The sequence below is a fragment of the Quercus robur genome, chromosome 3 (genome assembly GCF_932294415.1).
Source record: "Quercus robur chromosome 3, dhQueRobu3.1, whole genome shotgun sequence".
NCBI classification, from domain to species: domain Eukaryota; kingdom Viridiplantae; phylum Streptophyta; class Magnoliopsida; order Fagales; family Fagaceae; genus Quercus; species Quercus robur.
Window position 1 is genome coordinate 23,536,403 of NC_065536.1, and position 18,063 is coordinate 23,554,465.

An 18,063-nucleotide genomic window follows, 5' to 3' on the forward strand; every position below is an offset into this window, starting at 1 on the left:
AAACCCAAACTTAAATTGGCTAAAAAAACTGTAATAAGCAATTAAAAAAAAAGGACAAAAAACTCCACCATCCCAGCAAATCCAACACCACAGTTAAGCTCATTGAACTATCAACACCCCACAACACCACTAAAACCAATGCTGCCATGAGCCACCACCCATAAACTCAAATAACGATTTAAAAAAAAAAAAATGAAATCGTGAAAAGAGGAAGCTTTCAACTCATGAGATTAGCAAGATTGGAGCAGTAAAGCAACGAGATTGTCAAGATCGGCAAAGATCGAAGCAACGATGGTGGCGAGATCGAGGGCAAATTGGTGAAGCAGCAAGTAATGATGGCGCCAGTGGTGACAACGATGCCAACCAATGACTAACTAATGTCGTCCAATTTTGTAGCAGAAATTGTAGTGAAGCTAAGGCTATCATTCCACCTAGAAAAGGAAGATAAGAACACGTTAAAAGCACCAATAATATATAAACAATATATATATATATATATATATGATTAAAACTAGGATAAAGAAAGTTTGGTAAAATTCAATGATTAAAATCACTAGAGCGTTAGGGTTTGTCCACCAATATTGTTAAGTATCCACTACCAATTCAATTTAGTACACAATCGGGTAAGTAAAAACATAACCTATTCGATGGAAGATTTAGAAATAAGTTTTACTAATAAAACTCTCTTTGATTGATTATATTCATCAATTCTTCTAACAATTTAATTAGTCTTGAAGATAATAATTTTGCTAAAAAACCTCAAGAACATTGCATACCCTAAAGGCAATACTATGGCAAAAGTAATACCTAACACGATTACCACATTTTGCTAAAGAGATTATAAAACCTTATTCTAACAATAAGAAAATTTAAGAATAGACTTATGAAAGAATTAGCAATTAAACATCAATCTAACAAAACAATTATAAAAAGTGAACAATTGATTTTAATAATCAAAACATGAAAAACATGCTTGGATTGATAAGTGGACAACTTACAACATTGGGAATTTACCCCTAACCCTAACTTAGGTTCTTAAGCTTCCATAAAAAATAAAAACACTCAAAAATTGATGAAAAATAAGGTTTTTTTTTTTTTTTTTTTTTCAATTGCCAAAAACGTGGCTGCACTTGTCACCTTTTAATATGTATAACATTCAAAAGAATCAAAACCCTAAAACACATGCTCCCCAAAAAGGAAAATAAAAAAATGTCAATTCCCGTTTTTCAACAATAGGTCAACTTTTTCAGGTTGGTTTTGGCCTTGAAAACGGTAGATTTCGAAGTTTTTTTAAACTACAAAGTTTTAGATCTACAAATTCTGTTTTCGTAGCTGTAAGAATCAATTTAATCCACCATTGGAGTAAAAATATATGGCTAAAGTATCAAAACTGGTTAGTATATTTTCATGTCAAGATTTCTTTCCATCTTTGGCTTAAATAAATTTCTCTTGTTCCCTTTATGTTTCCACACATCTTCAACTTATTAAATTCTTCAAAAGCCACTTCTCAATTGATCTTCACCCTTCTCTTGGCTTCATGTCTGCATGCTTAGCTCATTAGTTTTAGGGTCTGTTTGGATAGAACTTATTTTGCTAAAACTGAAAATTGAAAATACTGTAGCAAAATAATTTTTAAATGTGTAAATAGTACCGTGGGATCCATTTTTAATGAAAAAATTGATAAAAAATGAAATTTGTGGGTCCGTGAACAGTGCACGGATGCACTATTCACGGAAAACTGGTCAAATGTTGCGGCTACTGTTCATGTATAGTACATGAACAGTAGCCGCTTGTGAGGGGGAAAACGCGTGAAAAAAAAAAAAAAAAAAAAAAAAAGGAGAAAACGCAGAAACAGAAACGCAACGCAGCAGATGTTGGAACCAAACACACACTAAGGGTCTGTTTGGATAGAACTTATTTTGCTAAAATTGAAAACTGAAAACTGAAAACACTGTAGCAAAATAATTTTTAAATATGTAAATAGTACCGTGGGATCCATTTTTAATGAAAAAATTGATAAAAAATGAAATTTGTGGGTCCGTGAACAGTGCACGGATGCATTGTTCACGGAAAACTGGTCAAATGTTGCGGCTACTGTTCATTTACAGTACATGAACAGTAGCCGCAACATTTGACCAGTTTTGTTCATGTAGCCGCAACATTTGACCAGTTTTCCGTGAACAGTGCATCCGTGTACTGTTCACGAACCCACAAATTTCATTTTTTATCAATTTTTTCATTAAAAATTGGTTCCACGATACTATTTACATATTTAAAAATTATTTTGTTACGGTGTTTTCAGTTTTCAGTTTTCAGTTTTAGCAAAATAAGTTCTATCCAAACAGACCCTTAATCTTCTATTATAGAAAAGTACAAGTAATGAGTATATTTTAGAGAAAACTTGCAAACTCTCATATTTACGTGTAAGTGTGGGAATGAAACCAAAATAAATGTGATAATGCTTACCAAAACTAAGATAATGTTGCACTTTTAAGCTATTATCACCAACGTTTGTTGTTTGAGAGAGAGAGACGAGAAAGAATGGGGAAACGGCTGCGCTTCAGATTTTGTAAAATGTTTTACAGTTTTTTTTTTTTTTTTTGGGGAAAAGATTTTACCTCTTTGGGCCATAGGTTTCCTTTAGTTTTTTAGTAGACAAAAAATGTTTTATGGTTGACCAATATTTTACTACAAAACAAGCATAGTAAAATGATGAAAATATTTTCCTGAAAATATTTTACTTAGAAACAAACAGAGTGTAAGTTAACATTCTCCTTCTTTATAGCTTGTTTGGGAGGAGGGAAATGAATGGAATGGAATAGAATGAAAATAATAATTTAGATTATTCTTACATTCCCTTATTTGAGAGTTTTAATAGAGGGAATGAAAAGTTCATTCTATTGTTTAAGAGTTTAAGTGGGAGGGAATGAAATGGGTAATAGAGAATACTCATTTCTCTGTATTCTCTCAAAACCTCAAATTCTCATTCTCCCTGAAATTTGGAGGAATTGGAGGGAATGAAATAAAATTTAATGAATTTTTTACTAAAACTTCCAAAATACCCCTATATATTTAGTCATTTATTTTAAAATAGAAGTCTAATAGTAATATTGTCATAAAATGATTTCATTAATTTCCCTCTATGCTACTCCCAAATAAGGATTTTCATTCTTTTATTTTAAAACATCCAAATAAGGTTACTTAATTCTATTTCATTCATTTCTTTTGCAGTCATTTCCCTAACTTAAATATATTTTATTCCTTTATGATCACTTCATTTCATTCTATTTCATTCTCTTATGAACTCCCAAACAAAGCCTTGCTGAGTCCACCTTTAATTAAAAGCTCATTTTCTATAGTTATTTACCCAAATAGTTTGTGAACACTTTTAAACACACGAACAATTTTAGTTTTATGCAATTTATATATAAATCATCAAACAAATATATATGCACATTATTTAAATCTAATACTTATGATTAGCAAATGGGTGAACCATTTTAGTTATAAAACTCCCTAACCTCATCGATATCCACAACAATATTTTTTAAAATCCAAAACCTTAGTTTTTTTTTTTCCATGATTAAAATCTATTTTTCCAATTAATTGAAATGAAAAAAAAAAATCAAGAAGAGAGATAAAGGTAAATATGAACAAAAAAAGCTTAAAGAGAAGGTGTGTAGTAATAATAATAATAATAATAACAATGCCATTTTGGACACCTAGAAAATTTTTTGAGACCGATTATATAGGTAAATTAACCAAAAAATCCTAGAAATTTTCATAAACGTCTGTACCATTTAAACAATACTTATAATTACACATACATCTTGGTGTATATATATGAGATTAAACTCTATAAGGACGTGGTGTAAAACTCATATTTTACCCATTCAATCTCAACATGCCACATCATCTTATCATATATTTAAGAATAAACACAATCACACTCAATCAATTATAATACCCATATATAAATCAAACCAAATTGGGAATTTATTGAGATGTTATTAGGTGTGGTAAAATGTATTGAATTTTAAGTAAAATACTGACGTGACAATCATTTATTGGATGGTGTAAAGCATGGATTTTACACCCCATCCTTATAGAATTTAATCTCTCTCTCTCTCTATATATATATATATATGCTTATAACCTTCATTTGATATATTGTTGCATATATATTTGCTTTAAATAAAATAACACTTTAAAAATATTTTTGGTAGAATTTGATTTGAAAAAAAAAGAACTCAATGATATGTTTTGGTTTATCAAACATTTTTCATAAAATAAATAATAAAAAAAAGAGAAAAAAAAATCAACAACCCAATTATAACTTTGAAGTCAATCTAAAATGTGTAGGTGGTCGTAAATTATAGTTTCCATTACAATAAATTGTCATTAACAATCTTTGAATGCTATTGATTATACCAAGAGCTTCACCTTAGAAACTTTAGAATATTACAATAACAATATGACTATTGTATGTTGATTATTATTTAGAACAAATATCAGAGTAAATAAAGTGCTAAGAAAAATTATAAATCAAATAGAAAGATAAAATGTGAAAAACCAAAAAAATGAAACAGCATATATCTTAAATCATATTGTGATTCTAAATAAAAACATATAAAATAATATTTATTCATTATTTGGGAGGTTGCACTTGAACATGTAAAAATGGAATAACAAAATTAAAATCACCCACTAATCAAAATTTTACGCATTTAAACCTACTATAAATTAGTCTAGAGTACACCAGTCTAAACATCAAAATTAGAGAACATTGGCATTAATCTCAAAATAATATCTGTAGGGACAAGGGCCCAAGATTGTATATTGGGCCTTGGGCTTTGGCCGAGGACGTTGATTGGTCCGAGGACGAATAAGCAGTAGCGAGGGTATTAAGTTCAGAGTCCCATAAGTAACGTGCAAGTGGAAAGGTTGGGAAATGTGGTCCAAGGAGGATTGTCTTCTCAGATAAGCCAAGCACAGGTCAAATGTATATCATAATGTTCAAGATGAACTTCTAGGGAGTTTCAGTGATAGGGGCGTTTATCACGAACGTATAAAAGGGACAGGAACTTAGAAATATCTAAGGGAAAGCTGCTACCACCACATTGAATGCTTTGCAGCTAACTTTCTGGTTGCATTAATGTGGAGAAAACCCCTGAAACAGTGCTGCCTTGGCTACCTCAACTCACAGAAGGCCTGAGGGGGTGTCCGATGAGACAAACACTTAAGTAGTGGTTTAAATGATCAACAAGTGTAGGGTCAAGATCATCAAAAAGGAACTATATAATGTAAGAAACCCTCAATGAAGAAAGGATCGGAAATTTGGAAGAGAAAGCACTGTAGCAACTTGAACCATATTTGTAACTATTTCCAATCAATATATACTAGAACATACCTCCTCGGATTGTGCAGAGGACCAGTTTACTTACAAAAATCCAGCCCATTTTTGTTTGATTATCCTTTAATCCCCATTCTAATTATTGCTCTATTCATTAGAATCTAGTTTTCCAACTCATTCTCTATAAATTCATTGTATTGAGCTTATTGGGCTTGGATCCAATCATACCTTGGGCCCAAGATCCAAACACGTCCTTACAATATCAATCATTCTTAAACAATAAAATAAATCAATCAATGGCCACTAAATCGTAAAATCTATATAGGAAGAAAGCAATCTATGAAAAAAAGACATTAAAAATGAGATTAGAAAGAAATTGAAAATGAGAGAGAATTGTACCTTTGGTGGTGTAGATAAAAAAAATATAATGCAATTTTGAAGCGAAAATAGAGAGCATATTTAAATATGAAAATATGGAGAGGAATGGGGAAAGAAAATGTATTCACCTATAAAGAATGGGTGAGGAGGGTGAAAAGTTGGGGGAAAGAAGCATATACTTTTAGGAAAATAAAATAAATATGTTTGTAACGTAAAAATAATGATGTGATATAATAATAATAATAGATCATGCAAGGGCGCGTTTTGCTCCACAACCCAAATGGTTTGGACAATGGCCCAAATAGCCCAAAACAATGAATTTGTTAGAAAGTGGGCTTGATATTGAACGTTCAATGAGTTAAGATGATGCTGATCACAATAGGCTAGTTATTGGAATGAACAAGACAAATAATTTGAACAAGAAAAGTTCTCCTCGGTCAAGTCCGAGGAATGTATGTTCTTATATATTTCTCTTAGACTTATACAAAAATTATAGTTCTTTGTTACACAGTGACATTTTCTTTGGTTTTTCTCATGCCCCTCTCCTGTAATGGAGTTCTTCCCTTTTATATTCCCTTCCCTTCTTTCATCTCAACCCTCCACGTGTAGGTCAGATTGCTAATCTTCTTGATACTTGTCCCATCAGCACCTTTCTGAAGTATTTGTGGGTAGCTGTAAGGTTGAAAGTTATTGTTCAGGCATCACTTCCACATTAATGCGGCCAGGGGGTTAGATGTAGAGCATTCAATGCGGTGGTATCAGCTTTCTTCTTAGATATTTCTCAATTCTCTGTTGTCTCATCTCTTTTTAATGCTTATCATTCCAAGCACGATTGCCTGTTGTACAGTACTTGATGGGTGGTTGGACTTTAGTCTTCTACACAGTTGGCCGAGATGGTATTGCTTCTCGGATAACGTCACCTATTCATCATGACCTGACCTCTTCCTCAGCCCAATATCTATCTGCCTTCGTTTGTACTTGTTTGTCCTCGAGCACGGCCCACAGTCCAATATCCTTATCTGGGCCCTTCACCCCTACAGATCATATTGATACCATTGTGACAAAAAAGTGAAGAAATAAAATCCGAATTTACTAAGTGTGATACCTTTAATTGTGGGTCCAAATAAATTTTAAAAAATATTCAAAATGGAATATGCCATATATATTTTCTTATTATATATATATATATGTGTGTGTATAGTTTCAAAAGCAAGTAACAGCAATAAAAAGTGAAGAAAAAAAGTAAAATAAAATAAACTTTTGCTTCTTTCCTAATCGTGATACACTTAATTATGGAAATGAAATTAATTGTTTTATTTTATATTTTCTTAGTTCAAAACATGAAGTAACAATAGAAAAAATGATATATTTCTCATTTTTAAGGGTTTTATGTTTAAAATTTGACAATTATATGTAAAAATATGCTTTAAAGCAAAAAAAAAAAATATATATATATATATATATATATTTAGATATAATTATATTGGTTATAAGAGAGGGAATTTTTTTTTGAGACGTTTCGGCTTCTTTCTGGACTGTAATGCATTTAATCACATATTTAGACACTCATTTATTTAGAAATATTTATTCTATAATTAAATGAATATAAATTAACAATAACTTGAAAATGTGTTAAATATGTATAATTTGTACAAACTGTTGTTTGTCACATGGAGTTATAAGTTTACATCATTCTAAAAAATGATGCGTGTCATTGTGATTTGTATTGTTAAAAAGACACGTGTCACTATTTTATGCATTCATTAGTTGTAGAGATTCATTTTTGTCATTGCGAGTTTGCTTAGAACTTTTTCTTTCTCTCATACTAGGCGGCAGGGCAATTGTGTAGCTCATGCCTTAGCCAAGAGAGTGAGAGTTTTCTTACCATTGTTAGTCTAGATGAAGCATGTTCCTCCAAATATTTATTGAGTTTTTTGTTTCCGATTTTACATCAGCTTAATAAAATAGCTTAGTGTTGTTTCTCAAAAAAAAAAAAAAAAAAAAGTCGTTGAAGTTTCTCTAGAATAATGCAAAAATGATAAAAGAAGTACATAGATCAACATTTGTGATAAGTTTAACATTAATATCACCCAAATATGAATGTAAATATTAAACAAAATGATGCATAACTAGTTATTTTTTAATTGTTTTAAATATAAGATATAAACATATTTATTGATAGTAAAAACAATTGCAATGTAAGTCCAAACATGAAAGGAAATCCTCCAAGGTATTGAAAATCTTAAAAACCCGTAGGTTCTCAATTTTAAAGGAATTCCTGCCAAGACGACAGATCCTGCCATAGGTGCCTCGACATGAGTCGTAAAGTAAAATGCCTAGAACCACACTCCCTCACGAATGCCAAATTTTGAAGCTAACCTCAGCTTGGAGCAGGATTTCACACTGGGCAAAAGTGAAAGATAAAAACAAACTATTCAACTACCAGTGCATCGAGGAAGATCATGGGGAGTCATATTATGGTGGTGTATCGTTTTTTTTTTTTTTTTCTCCAGACCACCGCCGACAACCTTAGCCTATGTTACTTCCTCACTTGTTGTTGGCTTCTGAACAATCCCTATTGCAATGTCACAAACTTTTTTGTTTTCACACCAGAGAAATAATAACAATATTTATCTTAGGAAAGAATACAAAAACAAAAAAAAAAAAAAAAAAAAACCCGGACTGGTTGTTCTTGGGCGCTTGAGCCTTTCATATCAAAAGGGTTGCCTCATAAACTAACCAAATACAAAGTTGTGAAAAAGTTTTCTCTTAGCTTTGTGTTTTGCTGTCAATTAGGAAAACACATTTTTAACCTTTTGTTATTATTATTAGTCATATTTTGGGCTCATTTAAAGAGTTTTCTTGTGCTTGTTGTAACTTGCTGGTAATCCTTAATAAGGTGTGATAAGGGCATTTTCGTCCAGTAAGAAAACAGAGCTGTGAGAGACCGCACCCCCGACCCTTTTTTTTATGGTGTTGGACCAAACCCACGTGAATGGGTGGAGTTGTGTTATTGCCTCTTAAAATAGAGGTTTGACTAATTATATTTTCCTCTTTAGATTAAGGGTTTTACAATAGAGTCGTCGCTTATTTAATTGTTGGAATAAAAAAAATCATAATTGAAAAATTCATCATTTTATTGATTTGAAATTGAATTTACATTGTTCACAGGAAATTACATGGTTTTGGTCTTAAATACAATCTAAGATAAAGTACATGACTTTATTTCCTAGTTACAATCTAGAAATTGAAAATTACAAGGATAAACATTGATCCTATCAACCCTTGATCTAAGCTAGGAGGCTATGTTACAAGGTGGAAAGGTGTTAGGCACCTACCTTACCCGGTGAAACCGGTCTTCTAGACTACAGTGGTCAATATTCATATCACGTCATCTAATATGTCAATCAATTTGTATGTTGAATTTAATGTGTGTGCATGTGATAAACCCTAATCCAATTTATTAAGTATTGCAGTTGAATTGAAAAATAAATTCTAGTGAATGTGTGTGGATGGTGATATCCTAGATTCAAGAATTTGAAATAATTATGAAACAAACATTTTTTTCATATTTTTGATGTGGATTTAAGATCAAAACTAGTGTTATGCATGAACATATGATGAACATCCAAGAACATGTGGAGAACACATAAGAACATTCAAACATATTCAAGGGAATTTAAATAATTGTTATCATGCTTTAATCTTAAATTCTTATTATGGTAATACAAAAAAAACAAGTTAAAGAAAGGGATTAAACTTTCATGCAAGATCCACACTGTGGAGGAGAAGACTCTTGCTAGAGGTCCTAAGGATGGAGGAAAAGAAGAGTTAGGAGAGGGAGAGTGAGTCTCACTCAATAACTTGAGTCTCAAGAAGACCAAGATATGACAAGACTACTCTACTTCACTAGAACTCAAGAGAGAAGAAGAGATGAGGTTTTTATGTGTCTTGAAATTGAGGAAATTAGGGTTTATAAAGTAGTGATGGAGAAAATATGAATTGAAAGTCATTTAATGAGGGTTGAAAAAAAATCATGAATCTAAACCTTATTTTAGTATTTGGGAAAATCTGGTACATTAAATATAGATATTGGTGGAGTGAGGAGTAAGCAAAATTTGAGTTTCCTGTATCTATTATAACAACCTGTAGAGCCAATTTCAAAAAATTATATCTAACTCAATTCTGATTGTAATTGTCTCGTTCTTGTGCTCAAATTGAAGCCCCGAATGTCTAGTTTCTGGAAAAATTAACCTTATTCACAGATTCAAAATATTTTGAGAGAAATTAACGAAATGGTGAGAATAGGTCATTTGATAGAAAATAATTTCAGCACAATTAACATTAATAGGTCCTAAATTAGTTTCCAATTAACATTAATAGGCTCCAATCACTTCCATTTCAAACTTAATTAGTTCCAAATTTACCATAATTAAAAGATAATTGCACAAATTACTTATTGAATAATTAATGTTTAACTATTTAATTAATTAAGTATATGCAACCTTACCATAAAATGTAGTCCTATCCAATCAAATTATGACACGTCATTAATCTCAAATTGATTATAATCATAACCAATTGAAATCAATTGTTTATAATCGTATATAGTTGGATTTAATTTGTGATAGTGCATCTCGGCCATTAAAACTTGATTTGATGATAACTTTCAATATAATGGTTTGATTAGGGGTTATGACCAGTTGATTTGATCATTGCAACAACAAGATTATTTTGGTGAAATGAGATTAAGGATCTAATGACTAGAATTAAGATGCATATTTCTAAGGTGAAACCCTTTTACCCTCCATGTGAGGTTAAATGTGGATTGCAAAATGGGTTGTTAACAAGAACTTCCTCATCCATTGGGATGGTCGAAACTTCACCCACGGCTCTTCGGCCAGCAGCCGTCTGCCTCCTAAGCTGTTTGTCAAGTGTCGTTTGGTTAAACCAATGGTTGGCTCTTATGTAATAATCGTCTGACAGAGGACTAAGTATGCCGACTGAGAAACGTTGGAACCTATGAGACCCTTGCATCACATACCAACGGACTGAGTATCCATGTCGATGGATGGATGACCATGTCGACGGATGAGCATGGTGGGTCCCACCAGTTTTTGCTTGTCCCTCACTCATGAGCCTTTACATGGAAATAACTTGCATGCACGTCCAAGGACCTAATTATACATTTGTATCTTCCTTATATGGGATGATAAACCCTAAGATCTTAGGACCTTAAACCTAAGATCTTCTCTACAAGGAAAGCTCCTACATTCATGGGATCTTTGTCAAGCTATACTCCACTATATAAACACCAAACCTCTTTTTCTCTAAGGTAAACAGAAAATCCCTACCTCTCTCACTATAAAGTTCTGAGGGATTTTTCATTCTTTGACTTAACCTTAGGAGGATCTTTGGCTGGCACCTCACCGATGCTTTCTGTCGGTTCTTGGTTTCTTGTTCTTCAGGTATCCATTGGAGCTTTCAAGGACAATCAGCTTACTAACAATTTTTGTGCATCATCAAGGTGTGTGCTGATTCCAAAATCTTGGTAGGTCCTTGCATATGATGCTTAACATAGTTAGTTATAGACTCATAGGTATTGGATACCACAGTGTTATATATGAGAAAATTGTGTGTTAAATGTGATTGTATTTACTTTGTAGGCCTTGGTGTTTGTATTTGACTAAGGCACATCCCATGTGGGTGTTTTGTATAGAGGATCCTTAGTATCATTTGTACATTGAGGTCAAATTATAAGGCGTGGAGCGTTCTTCTGTAAACAATGTGTGTGTGTGGTGCATGCTTTAATTCGGAAAATATTCATAAGTTCCTTACATAAGTGTTGAGTTATTGGCTGGGATCAAAGTTGGCAAAGTTGTAATGGATACCGTTTTGGTTTGATCAAAGAATTTAGAGTGAATATATAGAATATATTTTTCTTATTTAGGTTGACATTGGACAACAATGGAAATATTCACATTCAATATTTTAAGATTTTTAAAAATCTCTTCATTTTTATTAAAAAAGGAAGAATTGAGCAATTAACATATCTCCAATAGTGTAAATCTAAAGCAATTAGTGCACGCCCAAATCACAATCATCTTACCATATTTAAAAAGTAATTACAACCATACATATCTTCAAAGCTAAAATCCCAAGTTGTTTTTGTTTTGTTTTGTTTTTTTTTTTTCTTATCCACAAGTTGCCTCCTCTAAAGGCCAAGCACCTTGCCTTTTCAGAAGGCCAAAAGGCCCAAAACACTCGACATCATCTTTGTTTGTGATGCCAAAATTAGGAAACAAATTGAGAACCGAAAAACCACATTATAGTGAAAGATAAAGTGACGAATAAGGTAATAGAAAAAAAAGAGAGCCACGACAAGACATCCATTGTACATCAACTACAATGATTGAACTTAGAGATTATGCGATGCAAAAGGGCTCTGGTAGTAGACTAAAATAAAAAGGCTCTTTGGCCAAAATCACCATATACTACTGTTTGACAAAATATTTAGTAATATATCACTATTTGTGAAATATTTAGCAATTTATTACATTTTTGAAACTCAAGTTTGCCACGTAACTCGAGTTCTAGAAACTCGAGTTTTTTGAAAAAATAGCCTTCAAATTTGCCGTGCTATTTTTTATGGAACCTAAGTTACATAAAAAATTTTCTATGGAACTCGAGTTTGTAAAACTCGAGTTACACTACAATCTTGAGTTTCACAAATAATAGTAGATCCATATATATTTGTCAAACAATCGTTCTTGGCCATTTTGGCTGGGACTCTGTGTAAAGGTCTCGCACCCTAAGTGAAGTTGCTTGTTGGACTTGCAAGTTGCAACCTCTCCTTCTATGCTTAGTTGAGAAAAAAGGATTTTATTTTATTTTTTCATAAGGCTTAACAATCGAAGCACACCGGATTTTCTCTAGTACACCTAGTATAATCTAATATTTAGGTTGAAATGTATCAAATGAGTTGTTTTTACTAGATCAAGAAACACTTGACAACTTTGGTTGAGATTATGTAGGGTAATGCAAAAAATTTGAAGTAAAAAAACTTGCCTTATTATAACTTGTATTTTGAAATTTAAAAGTGTTACATCTCTACAAGCAGGTATTTTTCATTTTTAAATTAAAAGAAGCCTTATAATTTCTAACCAAAAAGGGAAAAAAAACATTTTATATTCAGTCCCTAACGTTTACACCTTGTGTCAAATTTGTCCTAAATAGGACACCCAGGTGTAAGCACAAGCACCCCCCCCCCCCCCCCCCACCAACACTCGCACACACACACACACACATATATGTAATATGACATTGCACTCCAAGTGTTCACCTAAGTGACATGGAAATAATAGTTTATTCAGTTTGTTAGACACGTTAGCAAATTTTGTCCAATACTTAACAGTAGGAACCAAATTGGCACAATTGAAAGGTTTAGAGGCCAAATTGACACAACACCAAAAAGTTTAGGAACCAAATTGACACAATTGAAAGCATTAAATCAAACTTTGGTTTAGTTTTGTTAAAATAGCAAAGCCCACACAAATAAATTTGTATATTTAATAGACCATAATAAGCAAAACCCATGAAATTGAAACCATGATTTATGGACTTGGATCCCAAAATAGGACACTCAAGTGTAAGCATGAGTTAGTGAATTAGCCTGAGACTTTTATCTTTATATATTAAGAGGATTCTGAAAGTTAGTTATGGTTTTAAAAAATGTTAAAAATACTCCTAATCTAATTACGTAATCCTTATTCTTAAAAAAAAAGGGGTTGAAATTGGAATTCAACAAAATTCAAAAACAAAAAACACTACCAGAGAAACTTTTTCCTAAAAATTAGCACACTCTTTATTTAAATATATTTCACGCACGTTTGATATATTTTTTCCTAAAAACTAGCACACACTAAATCCAGCAGTTTACTTAATTTCAAATTCTAAAATTTAGTTTCTTAAAAATTCATTTGTGTATTCTCACTAACAACAGATAAATTCAAATTGAAAAATTACATTAAACTCAAAATAAACAAAAGAGCCTTATCGCATGTGCGGTGTGGAGTGCGTGTAATGAGACTAGTTTTTTTTATTTTTTTTTATTTTTTAATGTAATATAATCTGGCATTTCAAGTGTCTACTTATGTGGCATAAAAATAATATTTTATACATGTCAACAACTTCCGTCCAATTAGGATCAAAATAAAAAAAAAGTACAATTAAAAGTCTCCCAACCAAAAAAAATTAGCTAGTTATTATGGTGTATTGAATTTATATATTTAATACACCATATTAAGCAAAACCCATGAAATTAAAACCAGGATTTATGGATTTTGATCCCAAAATAGGACACTCAAGTGTAAGCACGATTACTTTCTCAAAAAAAAAAAAAAAGTGTAAGCACGAGTTAGTGACTTTTAATTTTTTTAATGTAATATAATTTGGCATTTCAAGTATCTGCTTATGTAGCATAAAAATAATATTTTATACACGTTAACAACTTCCGGCCAATTAGGATCAAAACTTTTTTTTTTCCTTCAATCCAATTAGGTGTGCGTTTGGATTGAAATTATAAATGAAAATTATTTTACTATTTAGTTTATTTTTATTACTATTTATGGGTCTTACAATACTTTTTAGTACTATTCATGATCCCATTGTACTATTTCAACTAACTTTTACTTTTATCTACAATACTTTCAACAATAATTTTTTAGTTTTAGCAAAATAAACGGTATTCAAAGTTTCAAACACACCCTAAAACTAAATTGACACAATTAAAAATTTTCCAACCAAATTCACATAAATGGTACTTTTTTATTTTTAAAGAGTCTCATCTTATGTTGTCTACTCACTGTCACTGTCGGAGACTTTTCTATAGTAGTTGAAGTACAACTAACTCGCCACCTCAATTTTACACACGAACGAAATACGTAATTTACCCCAAAAAAAAAAAAAAAAAAAAAAAAAACTACCTGGACTGGACCCACCTTCCCAAACCAAAAGCCGAAACTTTCCAAAATCACGCTGCCCCAAATCAAATAAATTCCTCTCTTTCTCCCTCACTAATTCATTTTCTCTCTTTTCACCAAAATTTTCCCTCCTCTCTCTCGGTCTCCAATCACTGCTCTCTCTCTCTCTCTCGCGCGCGCGCGCACAGGTCAGTCCTCTGCTGCTTCGACTCTTTCTCATTAGGTTTTCACTTCCTTTCCCTTCGAATCGTGCTCCGATTTTCGCACTTTTGCTTTGTTTGTGATTTTCTGGTTCACGTAGATCTGTGTAGTTAATGGCGTTGATTGGTTATCGCTGTTTTGAGATGGCATTGAAATAAAATTTTAAGACATTGTTTGGTTGCTTACAAGTTTTCCGTGACAAACCGTATTGCTTTCGCTTTTGAAAACTGAAAAAAAAAAAGCATTAGCAAAATTTATACAGTTTGTGAGGTTATTTTCTTAAGTACAGTCTCTATTTCGTTTTGATTGAGGTTAGGGTTGTGAGTTCAAATTTTTAATGTATGCTTTCAAATGGGGATAATGTCTTCTTGCTAGGTTGATATGTTGGCATTCATAATTATTGTTCCATATTTGGTTTTTACAATTTTAATGAAGTGTGGGTTTTATTGGTATTATGGTAAATTTCATAAATTTCGGTCTGGTTATTGTTATGTTTTGCGTGATCACGAGCTCTTGTGGTTATTATTATGTTTTAAATCATTGATACACTTTGTTTTTTGGGGTGCACAATGCGTGCTCTTAAGTGCATTCTCTATTTAGTTATGTGTTATTTAATTTACTTTTTACAATTTGATTGAGGTAAGGGTTATGAGTTCAAATTTTTAATGCATGCTTTAAAATGGTGATAATGTCTTCTTGCTAGGTAGATATGTTGACATTCATATTTATTGTTCCATATATGGTTTTTACAATTTTAATGAAGAGTGGGTTTTATTGGTATTGTAGTAAATTTCGTAAATTTCGGCCCGGTTATTATTATGTTTTAAATCATTGATACACTTTGTTTTGGGGGGTGTGTGATGTGTGCTCTTAAGCGCATTCTCTATTTAGTTATGGTTATTTAATTTACTTTTTACATTTTGATTGAGGTTAGGGTTATGAGTTCAAATTTTTAATGCATGCTTCAAAATGGTGATAATGCCTTCTTGCTAGGTTGATATGTTGGCATTCATATTTATTGTTCCATATATGGTTTTTACATTTTTAATGAAGAGTGGGTTTTATTGGTATCATAGTAAATTTTGGCCCGTTTATTATTATGTTTTAAATCATTGATACACTTTCTTTTGGAGATGCATGATACGTGCTCTTAGGCGCATTCTCTATTTCATTATGGATTATTTAATTTACTTTTTACATTTTTGATTGAGGTTATTTTTATTAGTTTAAAATTTCAATGTATGCTTTCAAATGGTGATAATGTCTTCTTGCTAGGTTGATATGTTGGCTTTCATATTTGTTGTTCCATATATGGTTTTTATAATTTTAATGAGTGGGTTTTGTTGGTGTTATAGTAAATTTCATAAATTTCAGCCCAGTTATTATTATTATTTTTTGATAGGTAATCAGAAAACTATTATTAATGAGAAAAAAGGAAAAGTACAAGTTGTTCATGATGATGAACAACAAGAAAATATAGAACAAACAGCACAACGAAAAGAGAAATCAGGAAACTAAGCTAAGGAAAAGCATAAACTCAGTGATAGAAGAACAATCAGTAAAACCCTAACAATGAGACCACTCCAAAAGACTTCGTTGGCATAAAACCTTTAACTCATCCAATTTCTTCTCAATGTCCTCAAAGGAATGACGATTTCGTTCCAATCACACAATCCACATCAAGCACCCTGGAACCAAATTCCAAATGTCCGAATTATGTTTCCCAAGCCACTGATGCCAACAAGATAACAAACCCGCGACTGAACCTGGCATAACCCAATGAATCCCAAACGCCTGAAGCATAAAAGTCCATAGGGAATGAGTAACAGGATAATGAAGAAGAAGATGGTCTACCGACTCTCCATCACAACAACACATACAACACCAAGTAGCCAACGAGCGACCCTTAAGCATTAGATTATCCAAAGTGAGGATCCGACCATTTGCAGCTATTTACAAAAAGAGCGCCACTCGCCTAGGAATCTTTGGTTTCCAAACACCCTTCCAAACACCATGTGCAGCTAGCTCCCAGTTATTATTATGTTTTAAATCATTGATACACTTTGTTTAGAGGGTGCGTGATGCGTGCTCTTAAGCGCATTCTCTATTTCGTTAAGGGTTATTTAATTTACTTTTTACATTTTTGATTGAGGTTAGTGTTATGAGTTTAAATTATTAATGTATGCTTTCAAATGGTGATAATGTCTTCTTTCTAGGCAGATATGTTGGCATTCATATTTATTGTTCCATATATGGATTTACATGTTTTCTCCTGTTAAAACATTTTGGCTTGTTGCACATTAATAGCTTGTTAAAAAAAAACCCTTATAAATGTTATGAATATCATGGAATTGTTGGTGTTTTGTTAAATTTGTTGAAGATACATGGATCTTTGAATTGTATTGTGTTTGTAAAATCTCAAAAAAAATGACATAATATCATGGATTTAGTGTGCTTATCAGTGACTTTGTGATGTATAAGGTGGGGGTTTAGAATGCATTTTATAATAAATATTCCTGATATAATCCGGTGCTTTTTGAATTTATTGTGGGATTAGATGAGTTCTCAAATTTAAATGGGTATTTAGTAATTTAAATAGTTTTAGGAGTACCATACTAAGAGGTAGGGGAGTTCATGGGTGTGGTTTGTGGAGAGGTATTCACATGGGACGGGAGGATTTTAGCAAAAATTGTCAGTTTGTTGTTGGGTTGGGGAATAGAGTGAGGTTTTGGTAGGATGGGTGGTATGGGGATCAACCTTTTCAATTGGCTTTACCAAGGCTGTATGGTATTGCCATTGATAAGGAGGTATCTGTAGAAGCTTCTTTGTCAAGGCAGGGGGCGGAGGATAGAAGAATTTGGGATGTTCATTTTATTCGAGAATTTAATGATTGGGAGATGGATGAAGGGCTGCATTTTCTTCATATATTGGGAGCTAATACTCCTCCAATAGATGTGGGAGACCAGATGAGGTGGAAGTTGAAGCCTAGTAGGGATTTTGACATCCGGTCATATTATAACAAATTAAGGGACTCTCCATCAATTGTCTTTCCTTGGAAAGCTATATGGAAAGCAAAGGCCCCTAGGAGAGTTTCCTTTTTTGTTTGGTGTGTAGCTTAGAATAAGATCCTAATGGGTGATAACCTGAGAT

At 32.2% G+C, this 18,063-nt stretch overlaps 1 protein-coding gene across 1 annotated transcript in view; it reads left to right on the forward strand.

Annotated features, from left to right (window-relative positions):
- The first annotated feature begins 14,733 nt into the window (after positions 1–14,733).
- LOC126717528 (protein CHROMATIN REMODELING 20) overlaps positions 14,734–18,063 on the forward strand; it is a 52,353-nt gene continuing 49,023 nt past the window's right edge. Inside the window, exon 1 of the mRNA XM_050419296.1 lies at positions 14,734–14,900. The gene's annotated coding sequence lies outside the window, so the exon portion shown is untranslated. The remainder of the gene's footprint in view (positions 14,901–18,063) is intronic.